Genomic DNA, 25,144 nt, shown 5'->3' on the forward strand with positions numbered 1-25,144 from the left:
AAACTGAGTTTAAGTGCTTTCCAACACTCTTGATGGTCTTTTTTTAGTGTTGGACCGTTTTGCTTTTGACATAACTTTGATGGAGTATGATATCAAAATAAAGTGAACAAGAAGTCTTGAGTACTCTGAGCCATGCTCTGGTTTATTCTGAAGGCAGCTGAAGCCTGGTTTTGTGTTCCTAGCCTCTCCATGCAAGACGTGGCCTACTCAGGGCCCTACACTACTGTATGGGTGCCATATTGCAAGGAGGTTTACACACTGTGGAGGCTTTGTGTGTTTCTGTGGATGTACTTCAAAAAAATTAAATCCTATTAAAAATGAATTGGCATTCTAAATTGAGTTTCTAGCTTGATTTAAAGCAAGTCAGTGTATCTCGGTGATCTTCCTGTACACAGGTACTATGGAAAAGAATGTATATGCATATGCTGCATTCTCAGCAGACTTTCTTGTTGCATTTTTATTTTGTTGATTTCACAGTGTGTATCTTCTAATTCCCCTCCTTCCTTCTATCTGCAGTTCAGTTTTCAAAGTGTACCCCATATGGGTGGCTCTTGGTTGATTTCTTCCCGCAGTATAGGTCTTCATAAAGGATTTCAAAAATAAATAAATGTAAAAGTAAAGATTTCATGCCTCAAGCATGCAGTGCTGGCATACTAATGTGAAGCTTATTGTGGTTTATTGCTGTCAGAGCACGTGCAAGATAATGGAAATTTTCTACAACTTAAGAGAGAGACATGTTTTCTAATACTGATCATTTTTATTAGAAAGAGTAATTGAATATGACTGAAAATCGCTTCATCTTTATAAAGCCCAAATGATCTCCTTGTACTACTGAAATGTTCATAAAATGGGAGAGAACAGCGTGTTAACCTGTCCGGTTAACCACTGGGCAGGTCAGACTGCCCATATCACCTGGGTGCAGGCACATCTGGACCACCATTGAAAAGCTGCTGTATCCTGAACAGTTCCCCTTGTAGTCCTACCAGTGTAGCTTTATAACAAAACAAGCACATCCTCTTCATAGCAAAACTTACAGATGTTTAACCATGGTTTACGACTTAGTGAAAAAGATGATCCAAAACTGCCTTGCAGCTATTTTGTAGAAAAGACAGCAATGGATGGTGGTGAGTAATTGATAGATCTTTGGGCATTCCCATTTTGAGATATATTTGGAATGAGGTGGCTGAGTAAGTTACATAAATCTGGATGTGTGCATTTGTAACACATGCAAGAATTTTAGTCTTAAATGGCCAAGATACTTCACGTTGAAATTTGGATGAGTGACTTGAGAGATGTGCCCAACACTCTTTATATATGTATCTTTTGAAATCCAGCAGAAAGCTTCTGTTCCATTACCCTAGATAGCTTTGTCCTATATATTATAGCAACTTTGAGCACACTTCGATGGATGGTTTGGCAGACAATGCCTTTTCAGATGACGTGATGTAGGTTTCATTAAAAGCAGAGGTGGGTCAGAGCTGAATAGCTGTTCTCACAGCAGTGTCTGAAGTCAATTTAATATGGATTTTGCTGTGTCCAAGAAGATTTGACTTACTGTTTGAAATCAAAAATGGAATAAAAGGCAAGATAAGAGGTGGCTGAGTCTATAGCTTCCTTGAAGCAGTGGCCTCTTGTATTACCAGTTTGCCTATGCTTAGGGTGATGGCTTTCATCCATCCTAACCCTTCTTTTGCTCCTGTAATCTCGTCTTTTCCTTGGTTTTCCTTTTTTTGGTCTTTATATCAATTGTTTGCGTACTTACACATCTTGAAGCATCCAACTGAAGTAATAATCCCCCCTTCTAACATAGAACAGATGTAATAGGGTTCTTGGGGACGAGTGCATTTACAGGCACAGGATTGTCATTACTCAATTCACAACTGGGTCTTTGTCTGTTCATGTGGTGTACACCTGTGACTGGCTGGCATCGCTCTTGGTTGTATGGTATGAGTATGAGAGATATTAATGAAAAACAAAGGCTGGATAATGAGAAGAGACTTCATGGCACACGCAGGTTTCTTCACATCTTGTAAGAAAGGGAAATTCTGAGATGAGGGAGGGAATCCACGTGAGACTACACAGAGAAGCAGGGCCTTGTTTATTGCTGACTTGCAAATGATTTTATTTCTGTAGGTCAGGTTGATTTGGAGTGTTTGAGAGTGGTGGCCGTTTTCTTCAGCTTACTTTCTGAGCCAAGAAGAACATACTGGGCAGGGATCCAACTTTTGAAGTACAAAGAAAATAGCCTATAATCTTTATAAAACACTGGCGGACGGGGAAGGGAGGAAATTCACAGAGAATAGAATTGGAGAGCAGTTATGTTAAAAGCAAAGTGTGAGAGTGTATGACTTTGAATTTGTTTTAATTTGAAAACTACAACCTTTGAGATGAACAGACTGTGACACTAGGACGTATTTATTAGTAAACTGAAACAAAGCTCTTCAGCTGAAGTTCCCTTTCCAAAGTGAATTTCTGAGTGTGCAGAGTTTGGTTTCTCTTTTTTCCCCTCTTGGTGATGTGCTGTGGCTCTGATAACATTAATGGGCTTTACCCCACATGGAGCTGCAAGTGTATTGTAGCACTGTTCACTGATCCCAGGTCAGTGTGATGCGTGAAATCAATTTATTTGAATCTCTTTGCCTGTATAGGAATTTGGCGGTGTGCCAGTTGTTTTCATTTAATGTTCTTTGTGTTGAACACAGACAAGCAGGCACGCTTTTGTGCTCCTCTTTCTTTTGGTCTCTCTCTCAGCCAACATTCTATTCTGTGGGTTTTCAGAAGAAGTAAGAATATGTTAGCCTTTCTAAAATCATTTTGTTTAAATAGTATTTAAAGAGCGTAGAAACTGGGTCAGCCAGCGAGCAGCATGTGCAGGGCTTTCACAGACTATAGGTGGTAGCACCTGCCTACTACCATTGCTTAAATTTTGGAAAAAAAGAGAGGAGGCACTGGTTTATATTTTTCTGATTCTGTGATTTACATCATTTTGTGAAAGACTGACAAAAAAAAAAAAAAAAGGATGGTTGGATGGATGGGTGAATCAGAGAGACTTTTCAGGGTCTTTCTCATTTTGAGTAATGGCCTGAATGTAAGCATTAATTTGGGAATTCTTTGTCTCATGCATTCTTCCCTTCCTCCAGGTACTATTGTGACTATATCTGAGGAACAGCTCTCAGAAAGTAACTATCTCTTTCCTTTTTCCCTCTTCATATGAAAAGGCAGCAAGGCATGTGGAATACCAAGTAATTTAGCCCTTCTTAAACAGCAAAAGGAGTAGACAGCAGCAGCACGTAATTCCAGGAGGATTTGTTTTAGCGCTTGGTACTGGGAGAGAGGGGAGCAGAGGAGAAGACTGTTGATGCTGCAGGCAGTCCTTGCGGAAGTTGATAGGCAGAAGTGTGGAGCCGCAGCGCAGGGGTCAGACTTGTACACATCAGCCCCGTTTCCTTGTTTAATTACCTGAAGAGCAAAACATCCAGGCTGAGAGTGTGTGAAAATGCAGTATCTCGAGCCGCAGTTTGCCGCTCTGACATCCTGCGAGGCCAGCCCTGTCTGTCCGCACACGTCAGGGCCGGTTCCTGACAGCGGGCTATCTCTGCCGGGCCTGGGTTCCTTCCATTCAGGAGGCATTGTGTGCAGGAGGGCTTGGTCAGGAATCTGAGGTTCCTGCCGGTTCTTCCAGCCCGGACAACGCTGTGATAGATAGGCCCGATTTTTTTTTTTTTCTTTTAAAAGGAATAATAATAATAATAAATTGGCTCTTTTTAGTCTTTCCCTTGTAATTCTGGCATTGGTATAACACTGACTGAAACAAAACAGGTTAACCCTTTCACTTCTGAATCCACAGTTTTCCCTTCTGCTTTATTGTTCTCTTTCCCTTTGCTTAACCTCTTCCATTTTCAGAGGTAAAACCTTCCGAGGACCAAGATCTTTCAGACTCGAGTCTGTGCTGTGCAGTAATAATCAATGAAAATTTTGATTTTTTTTTTTCTTTCAGTTATCATGAATGTAATCATCACGCTTGGCACTCTTAAGTTTCTCATTTGCAGCATGCTTGGCAATATTGCTTTTGTTCATCCCATGGCATAAAACCAAGCCAGTGTTTGTTCTGGCATGGCCTATTAAAACAGTGGTGGCAGCTATCAGCACTTCCATTCTTAGTACCGGTGTGATTTTCTTAGGTGTCCAACTTTGGATTCAGTTTTGAAATAGTGAGGTCAGTTTGGTTGTAGTCCTTGCACATAGGTGCTGAGTGTTGAGGTAACTCTCTGTGAACCGTGGAGCTTTCTGTGGACAGGAGTAGGTGGACTTAAACATCAGCCCTAAGCAGAAAGTCCTCTTTATATCTAAAGTTCAAGGTTATTGATGATAGATACTGAAAAATTCAATTAAATAAAGGTACTATATATATCTATATATTCATATACTATATATATGAATGTATATATCTTTTTTTCTTTTTGATTTATAGAAAATTAAGTTTGACTTCTTGTCAGACTTCTTGTCTGAATGGTAAAGAATATGGCTTAGTTGGATTATTTTAATTATCTAGTTCGTAGCACAGTGCTGTAAATAATTGTGTTAACAGACCTTCAAGTCACAAGGTGCAAGCAGTAGAGGAAGGGAACATGTTTATCTGGCTTTGCAGCAAAAATCAGTGCAGCATGTGACTGTTAGATTTCATTGTTGAGGGCAGAAGCTGGTCCAAGAAAGATATTTGTGGTTACAGGAGTGGAGAACAGAGAGCTGAAAGTTAACTATGGTTTCCTTTTCTTTTACACTGAAGGCTTTCAGTCCAGTCTGTAAAGTCATTCCTGTTGTTGTGCAGGACGTTTTCATGTGCTAATGATTTGGGTTATGATTCTGTAGGTGTGATCAAAATTGCCCAAGCAGTAACGTATATTATATCTGCTAGTATTTTATTAGGATTTTGTAATAAAGATTTAAAGGCATACTCTTCCTGTGCAGAAACATTAACGGCCATTACCAGGAAAGGGTTTATAGGGGATTCCTCATTAAGAGAATGTGCCCTTCAATGGGCATCTGCAGCTGTGAGTACACATAGCATAATGGGACCAAAAGAGTCATTATGATCTATTGTGCTCCTAATCCTTCATCTAAGAAGGATTTGCAGGGGATGGTGCAACAAAAGAGCTGTTACAGTGTACCAGATCGATAATCATGATCTAATAAATTCTTAAATTTGTACATAATACTGTACCTTTTAGAATCAGCTCCCTTTCTCAATATTTAAAAATTCAGCTGTAAAGGGGGGCTTTAAGTAAAAGTGAATTACTTAAACACACAGTTTTAAATCCCTTTATCCCGCCGTACTGTAGAGAAGCCATAGTGTAAACAAATATTGCTTGGATCTGTAGGATGAAAAAAGATGTTTTATGGTCAGGGCTGTATTTCCACAGGGTTTGTATATGTGTAGGAAATAATGTGTCAGTATGAACATGTACATCCCTCCTTCTGGCTTACTACACACCTTTACATTTTTTTCTAGAGTTCCTAATCCAATGAACTAGCCATGACCTAGCCACCCATTGCAAACCTCAGCCTGCTGCATAGAAAATGCAAACTCTCCACATACAGGTGGTGACAACAGCAGCCACGCTGACCTTCCTCCCTCCCTTCGGATGTCCAGCTCCTCTCAAAATGGCAGAAAAGGATTGTGTAGTGCATGGATGCTACATGATGATGGTTTTAAATCGGTATTCTGTTTGAAACTTGAAAAAAAAAAAAAAAAGAAAAAAAATCTAGCTTGGGCATTGGGCATATCTACAAGTCACTGCTGTGACAGTTTTGCTTAAGGAAAGTTCTCATAGATTGAGTCCCAAACTGCATTAAAACCGGTACCTTGCATTGTGCCCAGGCACTTACTACTGCTCTTTGCAGATGTTCTCCTAGTGTGAAGTGCTGTAATTTGCTCTTGGTATGAAATTCCACTTCATAATCACCTCTGCATTCTTCCCTTGCTTCTCTTCTGAACGGCTACAGCTAAGCACCATGTGGAGTACAACACAATTAGATAAAATGAAATTATATTTAAAAGGCTTGTGTTCCTAAAGACCCCTCCCTGTTCTTAAAGAAACAAAGATTTTTTTATGTTATTTGTCCTTAGCTGTGATCGGATGCATCTGAGTCTGGCTAAAAGCACAGATCTTCTGTCGACCTCTTTTGTGCTCAGGGACTTTCTCCTCAGATTGAACAGCATTTGGTGGATCCATTTGGAATTTGTTTTGGTAGTGGAAACTGACTGGGATGTAGAATGGTTAGGAGATGGCCACAGGACCAAGGACAGAGGGATAGTATTGATGGCAGAGAAAGGACTCTGAACTGACAGGTGAGAAAAAAAATGCCAGAGAAGGTGTAACTAAGGAAACAATGGAAAGATGGAGGAAATTTATGAAAATCAATATATTCCCTTTGTTATTCAAACGATAATGCTTTTCCATCATCAAGGGCTGAAGGAGTGTGTACTGATTATGCTGTGTTTCTAGACACTGAACTGCATTAGAGCAGTTCATTTGGTGATATTGCTTTGCTGTTTTAGCAATTACAAGGCTGTGCCAGTGGGTTGTCTTATTATAACTGTGAGAAGACCCATCCACAGCCACTTTTCTGTTAAGATTTAATTTTCTTCATGTAAAAAGGTGCCCCCCTGCCTTTATGCCATTAGATCTTCTCCTTCATCAGGGAAACTTAGAATATTTGATGGGGAAGTGGCTTTCTCACCTGGCTCTGGAAAACAGCTCAAATGGAGAAGTAATGTTTAGCTGTTATAGATATACTCGAATATTTATATGCAGCCTTCATTCGTTGCACTTTTGAAATTAGTCAGAAGTTGACTGGTTTAATACAAAAATAAAGGTATTAAGAATAAACACCATCATAGCAATTGCAACGCAATTTGGTACTGGTATTGATATTTTCAGGGATGTATACAGTGGCCTGGTTTTCAGCCTACTGTACTGGAGGCCAGCGTAAAGGTTTTGTTGTCAAATGTGAGAATGAGCTCTATCTTCTGAATGCTTATCAGCCTTTTTATGAGCTCCTTATCTGTTTATTGTTGAATAGGTGCATGTATATAATGTATATACACATGTACTATTCAACAAAGTATCATTCAGCGTAATATTTTCTAATCTCACTTTTTTTTAAATAATATTCTATTGAATAATACTATTCTCTAATTTCACTTCTTTGACTGTTTCTGATGACTATTGTGGTTTGCAAATCTATATTGAAAGTGCTCTAGTGCTCAACAACAGTAGATTCCTATCAGGGCTTCTTTGAACAAAGCTTCTGTACGATTATAAATGGAGTAAATAAGTACAAATTGATCAATACAGACAAAAGGGTGAAAAAGAGAGGTCAAGAGGTAAGAACATTTCCATATGAAGCATTTTCCCTGTTGAAAATGGCAGTAGGAGCATAAATAAATATTGTGTACTGCTGTGTATTTGCTCCACCTGGTGGATTTTCCTGAAAGTGTTTTTAATCTTTGCTAACACGGGAAACTGTCTTTAATTAAATACAAAACATACTACCAAGAATAAAAACAGTCTTTTAATTTGGAGCAGCAATAGCATCACAAAAGACAGATTTAGGAAGAAAAACATTAAAACTAGCTGTTTCTCTTGGCCACACTCGATCAGTACAGTAATCTCCATGAGAGCATAGAGTTTCCAAGCAATTAATGAGGACGGTTTACTTTTGGACTAGAGCTTTGTAATTAAGAAGTCTAAATGCAAGACTTGGGAGGTTGCATGTGATCAGGAGAAGTGAGGATTTGCCATGTTGCCCCTAAAGCCACCCCCCAGCCAGGAATTTTTGAGTGCCCTGGTAGGAAGGGCAGCCCTACTGAGAAAGAGTTTCTGCATTCAAGTGTTAGCACTGTGCATCGGCTTAATCTCTGTCTGTCATTAACCTAGCTTTGCAAACATTGTTTTCTTTGGAATTCTTAAGGACTCGATTATGCTTTGATCATCGCATTGTTCTCCTTAGGTTATTTTTTTCCTTTAGAGTGTAATGGCTCCCTAACAGAAGGTGAAGTTTAGAAAATAGTGTCTCCATATGCAAGGGATTTGGAGACCTTTTTATTGTCTTTAAAAATGTCATTCATAGTCCTCATTAGCATTTATTGTTGCAAGCGTACAAGCAGAAAATGTGAAATTGGTATGTCATGAATAGCTCCACAGAGCTCGAGAGCCCTGAAATTTTGCCTGCAGTGTGGTGTGGGGCAGGCATTGAGAGAAAGCTGTCCAGATGGCTGCCAGCACAGAGCCGAGCTGCAGGTTTTTGTCTCTGGTGCTGAGAGGAGGGAAAGTTCACTGGAGCATACGCTATCACCCCTTGCGTTTTAACAAAACTCACTTGCCATCAGTCAAAACGGGGAGGTGGTGACATTGAAACAAAAGTTTTCAATATAATGTAACAGTCCTTGTCAAAGGAATAAAATATGTTTAGTTAGTGTCACAAATATTGACGTGTTACGAAGAAAAACGCGAGGCTCAAATTTATGGCTAGTGGTAGATCCCCTTTCGCACAAATATGCTCTCACGTTATCCTTATTATGAAAATCCTATGCATTGAAAAGACATTGATTAGAGGTCAAAACTAGGGTTAATATACTATAGCAGGAGGAGTTTCCCTACCCGTGTTGAACGAGCAAACACTCTGAGCTTCAAGTCAAAAGGCAACTGATAGCTTGAGCCCCCTCCTTTTTTTTTTTTTTTTTTTGGGGGTGGAGGTGGGTAGGGGGGGAGGGGGTTGGATCTTAAAATATGACCCTATTTCCGCAGGACCAGGTATCATTGTCCAGGCATTTCTGGGGCACACCAGCTGCGTTTCTTCTTCTGTCAGTGTAATGGCATCTTTGGTATTTTCTTGTGCCTTTCGTAAATGATACCAAATCAGTATAACATTTTCCGTAGTGTTTTGGTGATGTTTATCCTTACATGACGTGGTAATCTTCTTTGAATATGAATGATGATAGAAATTAACAGTCAGTTAACAGCTCCCATTATAGCAAATGCTTTATTTAATGAAGATGTAAGGGAAAACCTGATTTAGGTCTGATCAAGCAAAGGAAATGGGCACCACAGCAGGTGCATACACATGACCATGCCCAAGTGCACACACAGAGTACAACAGCATGCTCTCTGAAGGACTAAAGCCTGTGTTGGCCCTCCCATTCTCAAGCAATTAATTTTCAGTTGACCTATTCTTCTCCTCCCGTAGATTTTTATATGTCATTTTTGTTGTTTTAAACCTGAAGTACACCTGAAATGCCACTCAGATATCTTTCTGACAACTTGCAACAATAACAATTTTTTTTTGGTCTTTTTCCAATCAAAGAACAGTGAGTGATCTAGATTGCCATACCTGTTCCACTGCCAAGGTTGCTTTTTAACAGATGATTTGAAATCCATTCTAGAGGATGAATTTTTGATTATACTGTTGAAGTAATATGATTTTAATTTTTCCTAACTGAAAGAAGAGATGTCTGCTTTCTCATTTCCAATGGATTTAATCCAGTACTCCTTTAGCTAGCAGTAGGTGTAACATGATGAAGAGTTTCTCTTATACGACCGAAGAAATTTTCTTCCCAACTTGATGAGTATAGCTTTAAGATAGTAAGTATTTGTATAGGTAATCTCAGTCTGTGTTTCAGAGAGTTATGTATGTTTTAAATGTCCCATTTGTCTTTTCTTTCTCCAAGCCCAGAAAGCATTGCCAATAAGGAAATGCTTAGGGAAATGTTTACTGTCGTCTGGCAAATGTTTTGTGTTGCATGTATTAAGAGCTACTGTTACTGATAAGCACATATCTCATTGGAATATTTTAATTCTGTTTCCTAGCAGAGAAGTAGAATTTTATGAAGATGTTCTTTTTTTTTTTATTAATACCTTGAGATCTTTTGTGATAGTGCAACTATTTCTACTGCACTATGGAAAAAGTCACGAGGAAGGTACTGTGGCATATCATAGGTAGGCAGCCACTACATCTGGAAATAGGAAGTCATAGACAGCTTGAGCATCTCCTGGAGGTGTTGCCTTTGCTGTATTTTTCGTGTGACAGTCAACTGAAGAAAGTTAAGAAAGCATCCAGAAGTAGTAGTCCTGTATCCACAATCAGCTCTACAGCTCTGCACATTACGTGGGTTTGCCCTGTCAGTGGGATGCCTTAAGAAAACACTAATAGCTTCCAGCTGGGTGGAAAATCAAAACGTTTGGGGGCCGACAAAACTAGCAGATTTGAATTTGAAAGCCCAGCTAATGCCTCCATTTTTATTTACCACTCGCCCATAAAAGATTATTTTCCAATATGTCAGCCTCATTTGGTGGCCAGTGGTCTGAAAGTGAGAGTGGAACAAGCAAGTGGGGAAATCTGGACATTAGTGAGTCCGCCCTTTCAAGCTGGTGTGCCACTTTGTGGGATGGCCTCTCCTCGGGCTGGGGGGGTCCTAATGACCATTCATCAATGCTCGTTGACTGATCATTGAGTGCCTTCTCATTCAGTTTATCAAGTCTTGCACATAAAAAGTCAGAATAAGCATTATTCAGCTTTGTTAAAGCCAACTAGGAGTAAAATGCTCCATTTGAACCCATTTTGCCCTTGGTTTTTCACTTTGTTAATGCAGTCCTGCTTAAATGAGTGCTTTTATTGGGTCGGTTAGAATATCTGAAACTATTAATTCTCTTGTATTGAATAGCTGGTGGCAGGCCAGAGCAGATGGGGTAGAAAACTATTTGGTTGGGTGTATTGCTTTCAATTAGGATCAATGAGGTTTCAGCTCCTTTGAATTAACTCACTTAATACCCACTGTGTGAAGTCACAATGTATCACAACAGTCTGCTCTAAGTCGAGCGGGAAGTTGAGAAGTCCTACAGAAAATCTTTGAGTTAAATTCTTCCTTCACTGTTAATAGAGAGCTTTCATTAACTACAGATGCGTTTCAGTCGACTTCAAGTCCCTCTTATTAAGCTAGGTTTAAACTGAAAGCAGTTTCTATGCTTTCAAATGGTGATCGTTTGGAATTTTTCTTCTCCATCAAAGCCATGCAATAGCCACTTTATATCAAATTTGCAAATTTGATGGGGGGCAAATATGTGAATATGGAGACTGTTCTGCCCGCTTCTACTCATTTACAAAATTAAAAGTTGTCAAGAATTTATTAAAATTACTTTGTAGTCTTTTGAATGATTGCTGAAGGAGCCACCCAGAAAGGACTGAAGGCGGTGCACTGCCTGAAAGTTGGCCTCTGGATTTTCCTTTCTTGTTGTAATCCCTTTCATTTTGGTGTTGCTTGTAACGCCAACTCTTGTGATATCACAGAACCATTCGTTTGTTAAAACCACTACTTTCCTTTCCTCAGATGGGAGATGTGAAGAATAAAAGTGTTCTGTAGAATAGTCTGTCCAGCCTCGCTTGGCCTGCTAAAATTTCAGGGCTGGTGCAAAGACTGTTAGAGCAGTCTTCAAACGAGTGCTATAAAAACGGGGGTGGGGAGAGAGAATAAATATCCACAGATATTTATTCAGGGAGGGCTGCCAAATGGGTTGCAGCCTGCCTCAGTGTATTAAATAATGAGAGGGAAAAACTATTCATGCAGCTGGCTGCTTGAGAAAATGCTGAAGTAGTCTCAGATGCACAGGCATTCTGCGAGCCCTTCCACGAGCAGACTTCTAGGTGAGAATCTCCAGGGATCCAGGTTTTGTTGACATGGATCAATTTAAATGGCAATTACTGTAGTCAGATAACAGCTTAAAAAGGCTTTTTACACACAGAAAAGATGCATAATCACACAGCATATGGAAGTTCAATTTCATGAGCTGTAGTCTGTGGATTTACAATGTACTGATATTAAGATCTACTTTTAAGAGTGAATATCGTTCGGCTTTATTAAAATGCGTCATACCTTTGACACTTTACTTTCTGCTCTGAAGCTGATTCGGGCTGCATCTGTGTTGATGAAAGATTGTATTTGCGACTGTGAAAATGTTTTTCCTTTCATGTAGGGTACAGCATTAAAAGAAGAAAAACAACCAAGCGAGTACAATACTAACAGCCTTGTTTTAAATAGTGTAGTGAATAATAAAACAAAAAGAATGCTAAATTCTTTCGAGGCCTTGGTGGTGGCGTGGACTTTGGTGTTGTTATTCTTTCCCTGCCCTCCCCTGTTAACTCATTCTGTCGTGGAAATTTTTCAGTGTTGAGATGTTTCTCTTTGGCAAAAATCTACCACGCAGCACTTCACTTACAGGGGATAATCTGTTATTGTGAGGAAAGGGCCTCCCTCTAGTAGAAGTGCGGTACCTTGTTAGCCCTGGAACATTACTAGGGTGAAAGGAGCTCATGTTTGCTTCTCCGATCCCCACCAGATTCTCCAGTGCTGTGCTTGGAGCCCCTCGTTTAAGCAGAGCTTTTTCAGGGGCACTTGGATGCCCTGAAAAAGCTATTGTGGAAACATCAATAAATGAAGTGACTCATTTGTTTTAAATCAGAAATATTCATGAGTCCAGGCCGGATGTCGGACGGATTGTTATTTTTCACTTAATTTTGCGTGTGTTCTTTTCCTTAGTAGATCTTTATCAGCTCTCTGGCAGCTAGCGGAAGGAAAAGGAAGGCCTGAAAGCAGGGCTGTTCTCTGCACTACAGGCAGAAGATGGCATAACACAAAATCAAGGGATGCATAAATAAGTACAAAAGGATGAGTCTTAACGCTGACAAGAAGGCGGCTTCTGAAGATCTGCCTGAGAATTGCTGGTTTCCTGTATAGGTTTGATTGTGTACTGAAAGGCAGAGTCAAACCAGAAAGTGTGTGCTAATTACTGGAGAAATGCTCGTTACTAAAACAGGAGGTTTTGCAAATGCTAAATTGGAGGGGAGTTAGAAAAAGAAGATTTTTTCCCCATGCCTGGAATTCTGTGCAAGGCTATACGTGCTATAGAAGGCATGCGAGCCAGGCGTGTGTTTCTCCTAAGAGGCAAGGATGTTTTACAAAGGACTAAAGAGGGACTGCTGAGAAGAAAATAGCCAGCTTTAGATAAAGCACTATAACAAAGACTTGTAGTTTTATGTATCATGGTGTCCATTAAAGCTTAATAGGGAAGAGTGCATTGAACCTAGCCAGGCGTACGTTTTTCATGTGAAGGATAAACATTGAAGGGGTGTGCAAAATCAGAAATTGGGAGGACATGATTGTTTAGCTTTTGAAAAAGCTTTACAGGGAAGATTTTGTTTTCATCCCCCATGGATCACCACGCAAGGTAGAGGAGAGTAAGCTGCAAATGTTTGGAACATATCAATGCAGGAATCCCAGGGGGTTAAAAGCACTATAGTAAAATAAAAGTGGTCTGCTTTCTAAGTGTGTTCTATTTTACACATACTACTGAGCATCTGAGAAAGGGAGTGATTTTGATACTCTGTTCTCTATAGTAAAACAGTGTAATAATGAACAAAGTGTGGGGAAGGGATAGGAAGGAGGGGGGACCCTCTGCTCTGTTGCAGGGCACGTTTTGTGTTTCCAGCTAAATAAACAAACGTAGTCCTACAGAGTTCAAAATGATGGCTGTTAAAATAAAGAATAAATTTGTTTCCACTTTTGGAGGAGAGCCTATCGGAAGCGATTCAGCAAGAGAAGGGGTTAACTTTTAAAGAAAAATGAATAATTCAGTGTTGAGCTTATCACTCCACATTTTACTTTCTGTTCTTCGGTCATCTGGAACTTGGTGTGAAAGGTAGAGTAAAAGGAGTCAGCTGAGGGGAGCCGGGGTTGTGATAATTTGCACACACATCCCTGTCATTGTTCTGCCTGAAGAGACAGGGCTGGGTTCAAGGCCACATGTGCTCCTGTCATCATTCACATTTCTGCTCCAAGTGCAATCCAGAGTGTCAGCTCTCCATCTGTCTTTGCCTGGCAAACGCACGCGCCCAGCATCCTGCCTCCAGCGACGCTGCCACAGCCAGCTCCGATGGCCCCGCTTGCGTCTCCCCTCTCATTCCAGAACAGGAGGCACTGAGCCCGAAATAAGCCTGCTTTGAGGAGAGAGCCATTTACAGGGTGGTATATTTTATCCAAGGATGCCTGGTGAGTTAAAATTATCACAGCTCTTTTGCTTGTAAATGAGGAAACACTAATTGTTTTTTGATAGGGTTGTTTTTTTTTTTATTTTTCTTTTTTCTTTTTTAATATAGATGGTGATTCGCAAGCTGATCCGGGGACGGAGTGCTGGGGGATGCTAATTCTGTTGTGTGTGCGTTTGGGGGAGGGGAATGCGAGCGAGGAAACTGCCCAAGATGCTACTTGCAGCAGGACCGGGTGGTTCAGCGCAAAGGGATAGAAATAGCAGAAAGTGGCCGTGTCTGGGGGTGTAGGTCTCTGCATGGGGGGTCATTTAAGCGGGGAGAGAGGCAGCTTCGGGCTGGCTTTAGGGACTGTCAGCTGCACCTCGGGTCTGGGGGTGTTATATCCGGGGAGATCAGTCGCAGCTGAAGTGATCTCCTTGAAAAGCTGTTTGTGTCGGAGGAGCAAGGGAGATTTATAAACCAAAATCTTGCAGCATTGTCCTAATTGCAGCGCTTAACTGTCACTGGGCAGATTGCTGAAATATGTTAATGCAAAATAAAACAATGAAAAAATCTGCTGAATGAGAGGAATCGCCGCGGAGCTGGAAATTTTAATAGATTGCTTTCCTCGGGAAAATATTATCCTTGGATCTTAGAATCACTCGTTTTCATTGGTAGTAGCACTTATCAATTAGAAGTCCCTTCTCTGTGGGGTGATTTATCTGAGGGGTTTGTGCGAGGATCGACCGCAGCAGAGGGGTTGAATCTGGTGTGTGCTGTTTGTTTATTCCTTTCGGTAAGGACTGGGCAGAGACATGTGCCTGATTACAACAGCCTGCGTCTCGATAAAAAAAGACAGCGCCTAGCCTACAGCTGGCTGGTTCATGTGGATTATTTGGGTAGGACAGGCAGAAGAGGCTATGCTTGATCACAGGGAGTCTGTGCACCTCGCAGATGGTGTTTTGAAACAGTATCTGCCAGTTTGCTGCAACCACAGTTGCATGTAGGTATTGCCAGTTGTTGGAGGAATGTTTTCCTTTTAGGATTTTTCTACGTGGTTGTTCCCCACTGCTGGTATGTTTGCTGATCCCCTGGTTGTAACGAAGTGGGCACTGTTTGCTCAAAGCACAGGGCTAAGAGGATTTATATGGTTGAAATATGGGCAAATTAATTTGCATAGATAACAACTGAGGACTATGAAAGGTCAATTTAACCCTTTAAACCTAAAATTTGATTTGCATGCAATATGTTCTTTGGAATGCGGTCTTCATTAGAAATATCATGGTAATTCATTAGTTGGAAAACTGCATTCTGCCTAATGTGGCTCCAGTGACGTTTTCCTTGTGTTTGTATCAGACTGTTCTTCTTGTGTGGTTTTCTAAATCTGGGCTTTATTAAGATATTTAATTGTACTGACGTGTTACCATCCCATCAGTTTTGATCCTTGCGCGTATCATATGGGATATTAGCAAGCAGCACTGGAATTCCTAGAGCAGAGGTTTTTGAGAACCCATTAAGCCTTTGGCATTTAAATTACTTAATCTACCTGCTGGTTAAAATTTCATGTATCTTTAATCAAAATGGCACGCGCTGCACTTGAGTGTGTATACCCTTATCAATGTTTGTAAAGCTTTACCACTGAATAGACGTCTAATTTCCAGCATTCCCTTAGAGCAATGGGAAGCAAGAAGTGTGTTTTAATGTCAGCTCCGAGTGTTAGAAAACCTTGCACTTGGATACAGAGAATACACTAACAGCTGTGACTGGGAGCATGTGCCAGAATGGAGATACTTGAACAGATCTGACACTTGGCTATTTTTGACACCCATCTGCACTTTTTTACTCTCCTCTAGGATGAACTGCCTCTCAATCTGTTCGCGGCATATTTTAGCCCTTTAATATTGTGGTGTTGGTTTTTTTCAGATGGGCATTATTAGCCATCTGGGGCAGATTTTGTATTTTAAAAGTAAGCACATTATGTACAGAAGATTAAAAGGATGTGTATTTTTATGTAATCTGATATTATGTCAGTGCCTTTTGTGTGTGTGTGTGTGTGTGTGAAGTCTTGATTTCAGAAGCATCCCTTCACAGTAGTTCTGACATCCAAAGTCCTACTTATTTTGGAGAAAGAACAGGAAGTAATAAAAGCGGGCTCTGGTTTATGTGTAGCGATAACACTTTTACACAGAATACATTTGCTCTTCAAAGGCCAACCCTTCGTATTGCTGTTACGGTGACTGGCCACTCACCTTCTCACTTCCCCACCACTGAAAGCTGGGGCAGAAAGGCTTGCTAATGAAACACTGTAAAAGCCATTGAGATCTCTGCTAAGGCATTGCTGCGACTCAGAGAAAAGTCCATCGGAAGCTAATCCTGTTAACGGGAAGCTCTGGGAACCGAGCTAACCGTGCCATCCTTGTGTTTGGGGGCTCGAGGAAGTGCATATCTCTAAATAATTGATGTTGGAGTAACGGTGTTCAAATCTAATCCCACGTACCAGTTTGTTGGATTACTGTGTTTTCTTCTTCTTTTTATATATAACTGTTTATTCTGGACTTTATTTATGAAACATTACAAATCTATCAGTCATTTTATGGGACTTTCAAAGAACAGATGTTGGCCTACAAAATGCTTTATTATTGCCCATGGCAGTGTTCAGCATGGTTTCCTTAAAAGGACAATCAGTGATCACAGTCATTGTAGCCCAGAAATAATGCTGTTCTTTCAGAAGATGGCCTGGTATTAGGTCAGACCACCCTTTCTTTACTTCTGCTCTCCAGATGTGGCTGCTACTTTTTTTTTTTTTTTTAAGTTCGTGTTTCAAAAAAAATGGGTTTGTTTTCAAAATCTGGTTTTACTTAAGATATCTCCATCCTGGAGTGCATTTCATAAATTGCCCACATATTTTTCTTAGCAGAGAACTTAACTGGCTGTAATTTTTAACACATGGCCACATCATGTGATATTTTCAAAACATTTGCACATAGCTTTAAGAAGGTCCCAGCAGAAATGATCCATCATCTCACAGCCAGCCTGTTTCTTAACAGCATATCTGCATTTTCCATTTAGCAGAGCTATATATTATTAGCTTACATTTTGGGTAGTAAAACAGTGCATTGCTGATTGTAAAACATGAACTTTATTATCTGCTGAAAATTGATTTGGCATTTATAGCCACTGTGTACTAGACTGGCTTTCTGGTTTTAACATTAGTGCTTGCAAGTGATGATTTTTTTAAAGAACAGAAACAAAATTGCCATGGACATAACTGCGAGTGTCCTAGTAACTGAACATTTGGATTATCCACCTGTTTTTTAAATACATGCTTCTAAATGCTGTTATACAGCAAAAGTCTCCTAACAGTCCATTAACTGACTTGTTCAGTTTTAAGTTGCAGTTCCTATGCTGTTATATTAGGACAATTCTGTGACTTATAAAACAAGTTTCCTGCCAAACAGGGAAAATGTGTCTGGAAATACTTAAGTCTGAGCGTTAACCTTGCATCATTATTCCAATCATCCTACATAATGACTTTATCTTCTTTAGGATTCAGATAGGAGCAAAAAGCTCATGGGTCATGAAGTTCCTCACATACGCATTGTAGATTTCGGGACGCAATGTTGTAATGGTTGCTTTTCAAAGTATTAAAGTTTCTTCTTCCTTTCTGGTAGCAATAAATTCTGAAGTCTGTGTGGCGTTATTGCACTTAGTTCAACCCAAGGGCCTAGGAACCATATCTTGCTAAGTATGTGTGGAAAGTAATGGATACATTCTGAGATGCAGATCATACTGTAGAATAAGTGGTAATAGATATGTTTTTAAGCAGTGTCCAAAGTGGTCTTCTTCTATGAAGATATAGTGACTCTGAGCTGAGGACTTAGCTGGTCCTACCTTCTCGTGTGCACAGATTTTAGTGACAGCCACATCTTGGTTTGAGGACTTCAGGCTACATAGTAATAAATAATCGCCAATTAAGGCATAGGCAACATAGCTTGCTAATCAATGTAATCTGTGTACATGCATTTTTTGAATTAATAAAAGACTTGAATACCAGCTCAGGGTAAAATAAATTCTGAAATGATGGGATGTGCACATTTGAAATAAAAGGAGATGTTGATTCATGGTAAGAGTAGAAAGGAGCATGGTGTGAGGTCATCTGTGAGAGCATTACATATGCCTGCACCAATTCTCTAGTTGGTTTGCTGCAATCTTCTGTTGTCAAACTGTACCAAAAAGAAGACTTCTCCACTTGAAGCAGTAGCTGACTTCCAAATGCAGAATTGCATGCCTTTGGACTACTCTCAGCTCTCTCCAAATCCCAGCTGCATAGCTGTTGCAGCTTTGAAGCTTCCCAAGCATACAGAGCTGTATCTGTGCATACTAAGATCTATCTCAGTGCTTTAGGGTTAAGCACTGCTGAGTTCACGCCTGTGTCTTGATGGAATGGAAGCATTTCTATATCTGGGTTGTTTGAACAGTTGGATCTGGTAGGTAATCTGGGAGAATGTCCAATGCCTATTTAGAAACACTGGTTGCTTCACAAGTGCAGGCTTATTTTCTGTTCCCAGAAATGGGTGTGGTGTCAAATGAAGCACAGGGTGAGCGATGCTGGGGCGAGTAGAGGATAAATTGGGAAATCCATAGGCACAGCAGTGCTTGGATCTTTTCTTGTACCCAGACACAAGTTAGCCATGTCGGGCCTCTTGGTGAGGATAGTCTCATTCAGCATAGCACCCACCATATCACTCCGCTTATACATGTTTAATCTGCGAGGCTGGTGAAACACTTGCTGTGCTGTGCCACCCTATGTGTTCGCTGCCTCAGCTTTCCACAAGCTCAGCTGTCTGCACTGTGTTGCATTCTGCGATGTGTGGAACTAGATAGAGATTATTCCCATCCCAGAGAACCTGCTCCTGGCTGGTAGCTTTCTCCTGCCAAAGGAGCACACTGTAGGCCTAAACTTGAGTGAGCAGAAGGAAGATTTGAATTTATGGCTTTTCCTTACTTTAGCTAAAGTGAGTCTTCCAGTGAAAAGGCAGTTGAATTGAAAAAGAAATCACCTCTTTCATCTCTTAAACCTGTTCTACTTGCCATTCTGCTGAAGATGAAGATACGGACGTTTTTCTGGAGGAGGGAATAGAGCTGTGGGTCCCACGTCTCCAAATTACTGAGGCTTAGGAAATGTAGGGGTGAGGCATCCTACCCCCCAGGATCTCCCTGCTGGTGAGATGGAGGAAGCTGCCAGTCAAATCTAAGTGACTTCCTGTTGTCATCTCATGAGCTCTCACAAGCTACCTGATGAGGTGGAGAGAGATGGATGAATTCAGACTGTTAGAGGTATGAAGTAATAGGGTGAAACGCAACTGGCACAAGGAATGGACTGTGATAAAATCCAAAGCAGATACCAGGATGTGGGGATGGTTGGACATTTGAAAGAGGCCTTCCAGGGAGGTGCTGGTATTTCCGTTACCATTTCCGTTACAGTTTCCGTTGACCGTTCCCTTGGCAACTGATGCTTTGGGCAGACCGGCTCAGTGTTGCTGCTCACCTGAGGCCGCTTCAACCTGTGTGTTTCCCTCTGCTTCTGCCAGGCATTTCCCTTCAGCTGCTTTGGAAATCCAGCCTGAGGTACTTGGCCCTTTGTACTATAGGGAAGGGTGCTGGTGCTGGTTTTGTGTTCTGTTTTGGGAGGAAATTTCAGCATTGAGCTTCTGGGCAGCAACAGTGAATTATTTATCAAGCCAATTCCTACATCGTCGCTTGGTCTGTAGCTTGCAGAATAAACTTTGCCTTGTGTACTGCTGGGGAGCTGGGTTGTTAGGCACAGTGTAGGCTAACAGGGTGCACCTCCTTAGCCCCATTTATTTTGTGGAGCTGTGATTGTACACAGAGTAGAGCTGGATTTATTTCTCTGTCCGGTGTTTTTTTCTTACTTTATTTTTTGTCTAATTTTTCCCTCCTAGCAATTTATTCCCTATTGCCAGCCTCACTATGAGCACTAATTGCAGAAAAACTTGATAGAACATGATGGTAGAAACCTTGGGATTTGAGAAGGGTCTGTGGCCATCAGTGCAGTTCTGCTGGCAGGTCACAGGGAGTCACCTCTTGGGTCTGTTCTGGCAGCACAGAGCACCTGGCAGTGATGTTCTTGCAGCTGGTTTAGGGCTGCAGTGTCCACAGAGACGCTGAGCTGATCCAGCTTCTAAAAATCTCTGCCCAAATTCCTATGGCATGAAGCTACAGCCTTGCCTGAGCTTTTCCATGATGTTGCGTAATGCATTGTGTATTTATTTCTACTTAAAAATAACTTAATTTTCTTGCTCTTGGGATCTGGCAATCTTGTAAAATTTTCATGAGGAATCGTAGTACCCACACATCCACATTAATTTAAATTATCCAGCTATTTCAGTATTAATGTGGATATATGTTCTGGACCAGCGTCTGCAACTTTAATCTCCTTTTAAATGGATACAAAGCCTTAACTCAAAGGTGGCAGGAAATCTTTCTGAAGTTTGAAAGGAAATGTCGTAAGCAGTAGATGCAGTTATTATGAGCACTGCTCATATGGTTCTCATTCATTATGGACATGGAAACAGGCTGTAACGAGCTCTGCAGCAGTTTTTGCATATTGACAATACCGAGCTGACAAAGCCTGAAAGAGCTGTGGCAACAGAACAGCTAGGGGAATCAGTATTGATCGCGTCTGGCAGCAGAAGCTGAGGAATAAGGAAGAAGAATGTATTTTGGTAACCCCTGGAGTGTGCTGTAAGTTCATGCAGATATGGTGTAGGGTCGAGACTCTATCATTCTTGATTAAAAAAAAGGGTTTTGCTCTAATGAATTGAGATGTGAGGAAGTGGGATTTGCATATTTTTTAACTGCTTTCCAGTGAGATTTGAAACGATGGTTCAAGAAGACGTAATGTGTTTTAGTTTTTGAAGTCCATTGCCCCTTATAGCTTACTGTGCATCTTTTCTGTTTTAGGGGTTAATTCAGTATTCTGTCCCCTGCAAGCCATTCACAAAGCATGTCAATGATTTAACTTTGCACCCTTCCAATTCTAATGCTTTATAGGACTTCTCTGTACTTGCTTGTAGCTCACTTCTCCCATCTCTTCTTTGCACTTCAGGTGCAGATTATTATAGTCCCTGATTGTCTTTGATTATCTTCCTGATGCTGGTTCCACTGTCTTATTCTGCTCCTGATAGGACACTGCCTCCTGTTAAAGGTATGAGCTCCTGGATTTATGACCTTCTAAGAAGGGTCATAGAGGGCCTTCCTTCTCCTTTCAGGGCTCCGAAGTGTTCTGATAAGCATTGGAAAGCCCTTGACTCAAATAGTAGTCTTCCTGCCATAAGACTACAGTTTGGGAAATGTGCACACACTTATATCATACAAAAATTCAGCCATGATTTCATTCTTGCTTCTAAGTTGTGCATTCTGAGTATGTTTTGGTGTCCCTTTTAAGCCGGAGCAGTAATCCGTATACACCATCTTGGATTTTCACTGTAGTTATTTATAATCCAAATGTCTGCTGCCTCCTTTGTCTTCCTTTTGTATGATTTCCCAGCATTATTCCTTGAATTTTTAAGGGAATCTTACTTTAAAGGATTTTGTGTCTTACAGAGCACAAGACACATTATTTGTGGTTAGCAAATACAAATTAACATTTATTGTTTTAATTTTATTTTTCCAGGCCATTTCACCACATAATTGTTGATTGCATAATTATATCTGCTAACTTCGCATGCAGTTGTTTGTGTTCTAGTTAGGAGAGAGTTTACTAACGGAAGTTTCGAAGAGGTCATTTTCTGTGGATGGTGTTATTGTTTCTCCCAGCTACTTCGTTTGCTTGGAACTGTACACATGTGCTGGTTTTGATGTCTTAAACTATGTACAAGAAGATCTTTTAAAAATAGGAATGGTCTAATTTCATTCTCCAGAGAAGGAATCCAAAACCTATCAGTTCTGAGGGTGAACCCTGAGAAGTATTGAGTGAACCATACGGACTTGGAGAGGTAGTAGTACAGTAAAGAAGGCTGGCAGACGCTCGTTAAAGGAACTTTGGCTATGTCTGCAAAACAAAGGGCATAATCAGATATCCAGCAAGGTCAGATGACATGGGCATTGAATAGTTCTGCAATCCCTGCAACAGTTTGTCCTGTCTTTGGACTTTGTCTTTTCAATTTATCCACCGGTAAAGGGAGGGCAGTAATAAATCTTGGTTTGTAGAATTCAGGTGCTCTGTATAAACTACACTTATCCTTCCACTGAGCCATAGGAAGTCCTCGCTGCAGGGTTCTGAAACAGGTAGCTTCTCCAAATCTCCTTCATGCTAGTTCTTGGCATTAATTATTTTGCAGTAAAATCACTGGTAGACTGCATTGCACCTTCAGAACAAAAGCAAAGTCCTTTGGATATTGTTTTTAATCTATGAGTGTCTGTAAGTGTTTATGTTTCTCAATTCTATAAATAACTGAATGCTTTTTTTCAAACTTAGAAATGGAGAAGCAAGACTTTTCTGTAAATTGTTAGATTTCTAATCTCTCTGTTAAAATTAAAAGTATACTGAAGAATGCTTTTCTTATTTTGTTAATTTACCAATATCTCTAGTTGTGTTATTCTCTGTGCCTGTAAAAGCAAATCTGTATTTGGGTTTTCTATATTTAATAAGCACGACTGTTGTGCAGGTGATGGATCTGAGCATGAAACTTCCACTGAGAGCTTGGTATGAGAACAGAGTCCTTGGGGCAAGTGTAGCAAGTCCTCTGCTGTCTGAAGGGTAGTCAGTGGCACTGTCGTTCCTTGTGCTCTGCAGATTGCCTTGACCTGACAGAGCCACCTCTTGTTCCATAAGCCCTAGTTTTGCATGTCAGCATCATCCTCTGCCATGTCGATTGTTCAAGCAATAATTGTCAATTCCTTTCCTTCTGAGGAAGGAAAGTAGTGATATTCGATCTTCAGACAGTGGCAGAAACAGGATTTTTTTAGCTCATGCTGCCTTTAAGTTTTTGCTTCAAACCACTTTTCAGAGTCTGTAAAAGCCCTGAAGATAAAAATAGTACCTACATGTCAGATATTGACCAACATTCCTTCACAGAGCCACAGGAGAAATGATATACTCTCTCCTTAGTTAACTTTTGTGTTCCTTCAGGAAGGGCTTTGTGATTGTTGCTGAATAACTTGCTTTTTCTTGAAGGAATACAGAAAAGCATGATGCCTTGGTTTCATCGCGACACCAGCAAACATGACTGCATAACTATGTCTGGGGCATTGGTTCAAGGCAGTCTTGAAAGAGTGAACGTCTATTACTTAATCATCAGGAATGCTTAATAGTTTTGTCACAAGTGTTTTTCTTTTTGGAGGCTGTAAGTGTTTTTGCTGTCTTGCCACACCAGATACAGAAGACGTGCCGTGATGAATTACCCAATGGGGATTCTGCTGCAGAAATTGATGCTTGCTAAATCAAAATCAAAGCTTTCTTTTGTCTCCTTTGGTCATTACAGAAAGCTGCTGGATTTTAAACATGCCTGCTTCTACACATGGGATATGCACACATCGTTGTGTGCGATTGCTGGATTTTGAAAGGCTTTTTGCTGCAAAATAATATGATTATGCAGATGTTCTGATACTGTTCTTTAAAACAGTTGATTGCAGATCTGATCATGAAAGATGATCAGCAGCTAGCATATATCATCATCTTTGGATCCAAACAGGTTCCTCTGGGAGTCAGCTGTACTGTTTCAGTATGTTGTAATTAAATTGAGTGCTGTTTAGGTGTCAGAAATTACTTTATAATGCAGGATAATGGTCTTAAATAGACTTATTTGCAGAGTGCAAATCATACTTTAGGAAGCTTCCATTCAAAGCTATATATTAAGAAAGAAAACAAGCACCCCAATTTCAGAAGGAAGAGAAATAAATAATAATAATAATAATAATAATAAAGGTTGATTTCTCATCAGGTCCCTAAATATCCTTGCATTACAGTTAATGTGGACTTAATACACATTAGGATAACACGTTATTTGTGAATTCTACTTGTAAAGTGCCTTGTTTGAAATACTACTGAAGAAAAAAGATAGGCATTGTTTTTTATAGTTAGGGTTGGATGGGTGGGGGGAGATAAGTCTGTCAGTCAGTCCTTTAGTACTTGGAAAAACTCCTGTACGTGCAGCAGATACTCAGGTGCCTGGCTCTTGTGAAGCTTCAAACAACATTAATTCCAAGAAAAGTTTGTGAGAGTTGTGAGTACTTGGCATCTTGCAGAATTAGACTAATGAGAAGAATGAGAAGGGTAATGTTGCTAGGAAAATAATGGATTTATATGCATAGTGAGAGCTGTTTGTAAATCAGCAGGTGGTTTCTAAAATATCAGAAATTAGCAAAATGTTTACTGATGTGATTTCTTTCAGAAAAACAAACATGTTTAAAAACACTTGAATGTTAAAACTTCAGATGAGACAAGCTGATTTTCATTTTGTCAGCCACCTTTTTATATGTGGTTTGAATGCTTGCACTTTTCAGCCTTGAGGATCTCATTTTATATATATATAAAGAATTGTACACACAGGTCTGAGTGTTTCCTGGATAAAGAAAGTCACAGGATGTCAGGTGTCTAGTAAAATATATAAATAAAAATGAAAATCCAGTTAAAATAATAAAAACCAGTTTGCATGTGTGCCAAGTTTTATACACTGCTTTAAAACGCTACCCTGACCTGTGTCCCTAAGTATCAGTTGAATTGTGTGCATGTTCTCTGGAAAGGTTTTAGACATGATGGAAAGAAGAGTGAGCTCAAAGACCTTTATTCCAGTTTCCCCTCTCTTACAGATTTTCACAACAAATCTCACCTGCTGCCCCTGCCTCCCAGTTCTTTCAACAATTGTATGGATGCGAAATATGTGCTGTGGAATATACATAATTTAGAACAATTGTGCTAGCTTTAAGCCCAAAGTCTTTCTTCATCTATCATTTATCTCATGATGTTATCTTTTCGTACTCCATCCCCTTCAGTAAGCACTGCCTGACATGTCTCGTGGCCTTTACCTTCCACCATAAAAAA

General features: G+C 40.3%; 1 protein-coding gene across 2 annotated transcripts in view; it reads left to right on the forward strand.

The window, feature by feature from the left end:
* Positions 1-25,144, forward strand: part of RUNX1T1 (RUNX1 partner transcriptional co-repressor 1) — a 107,671-nt gene that overhangs the window by 19,555 nt on the left and 62,972 nt on the right. The gene's annotated exons all lie outside the window — the stretch shown is intronic.

The sequence above is a fragment of the Cyrtonyx montezumae genome, unplaced genomic scaffold (assembly GCF_038088225.1).
Source record: "Cyrtonyx montezumae isolate F1298 unplaced genomic scaffold, pur_monq_1.0 scaffold_8, whole genome shotgun sequence".
Taxonomy (NCBI): Eukaryota; Metazoa; Chordata; class Aves; order Galliformes; family Odontophoridae; genus Cyrtonyx; species Cyrtonyx montezumae.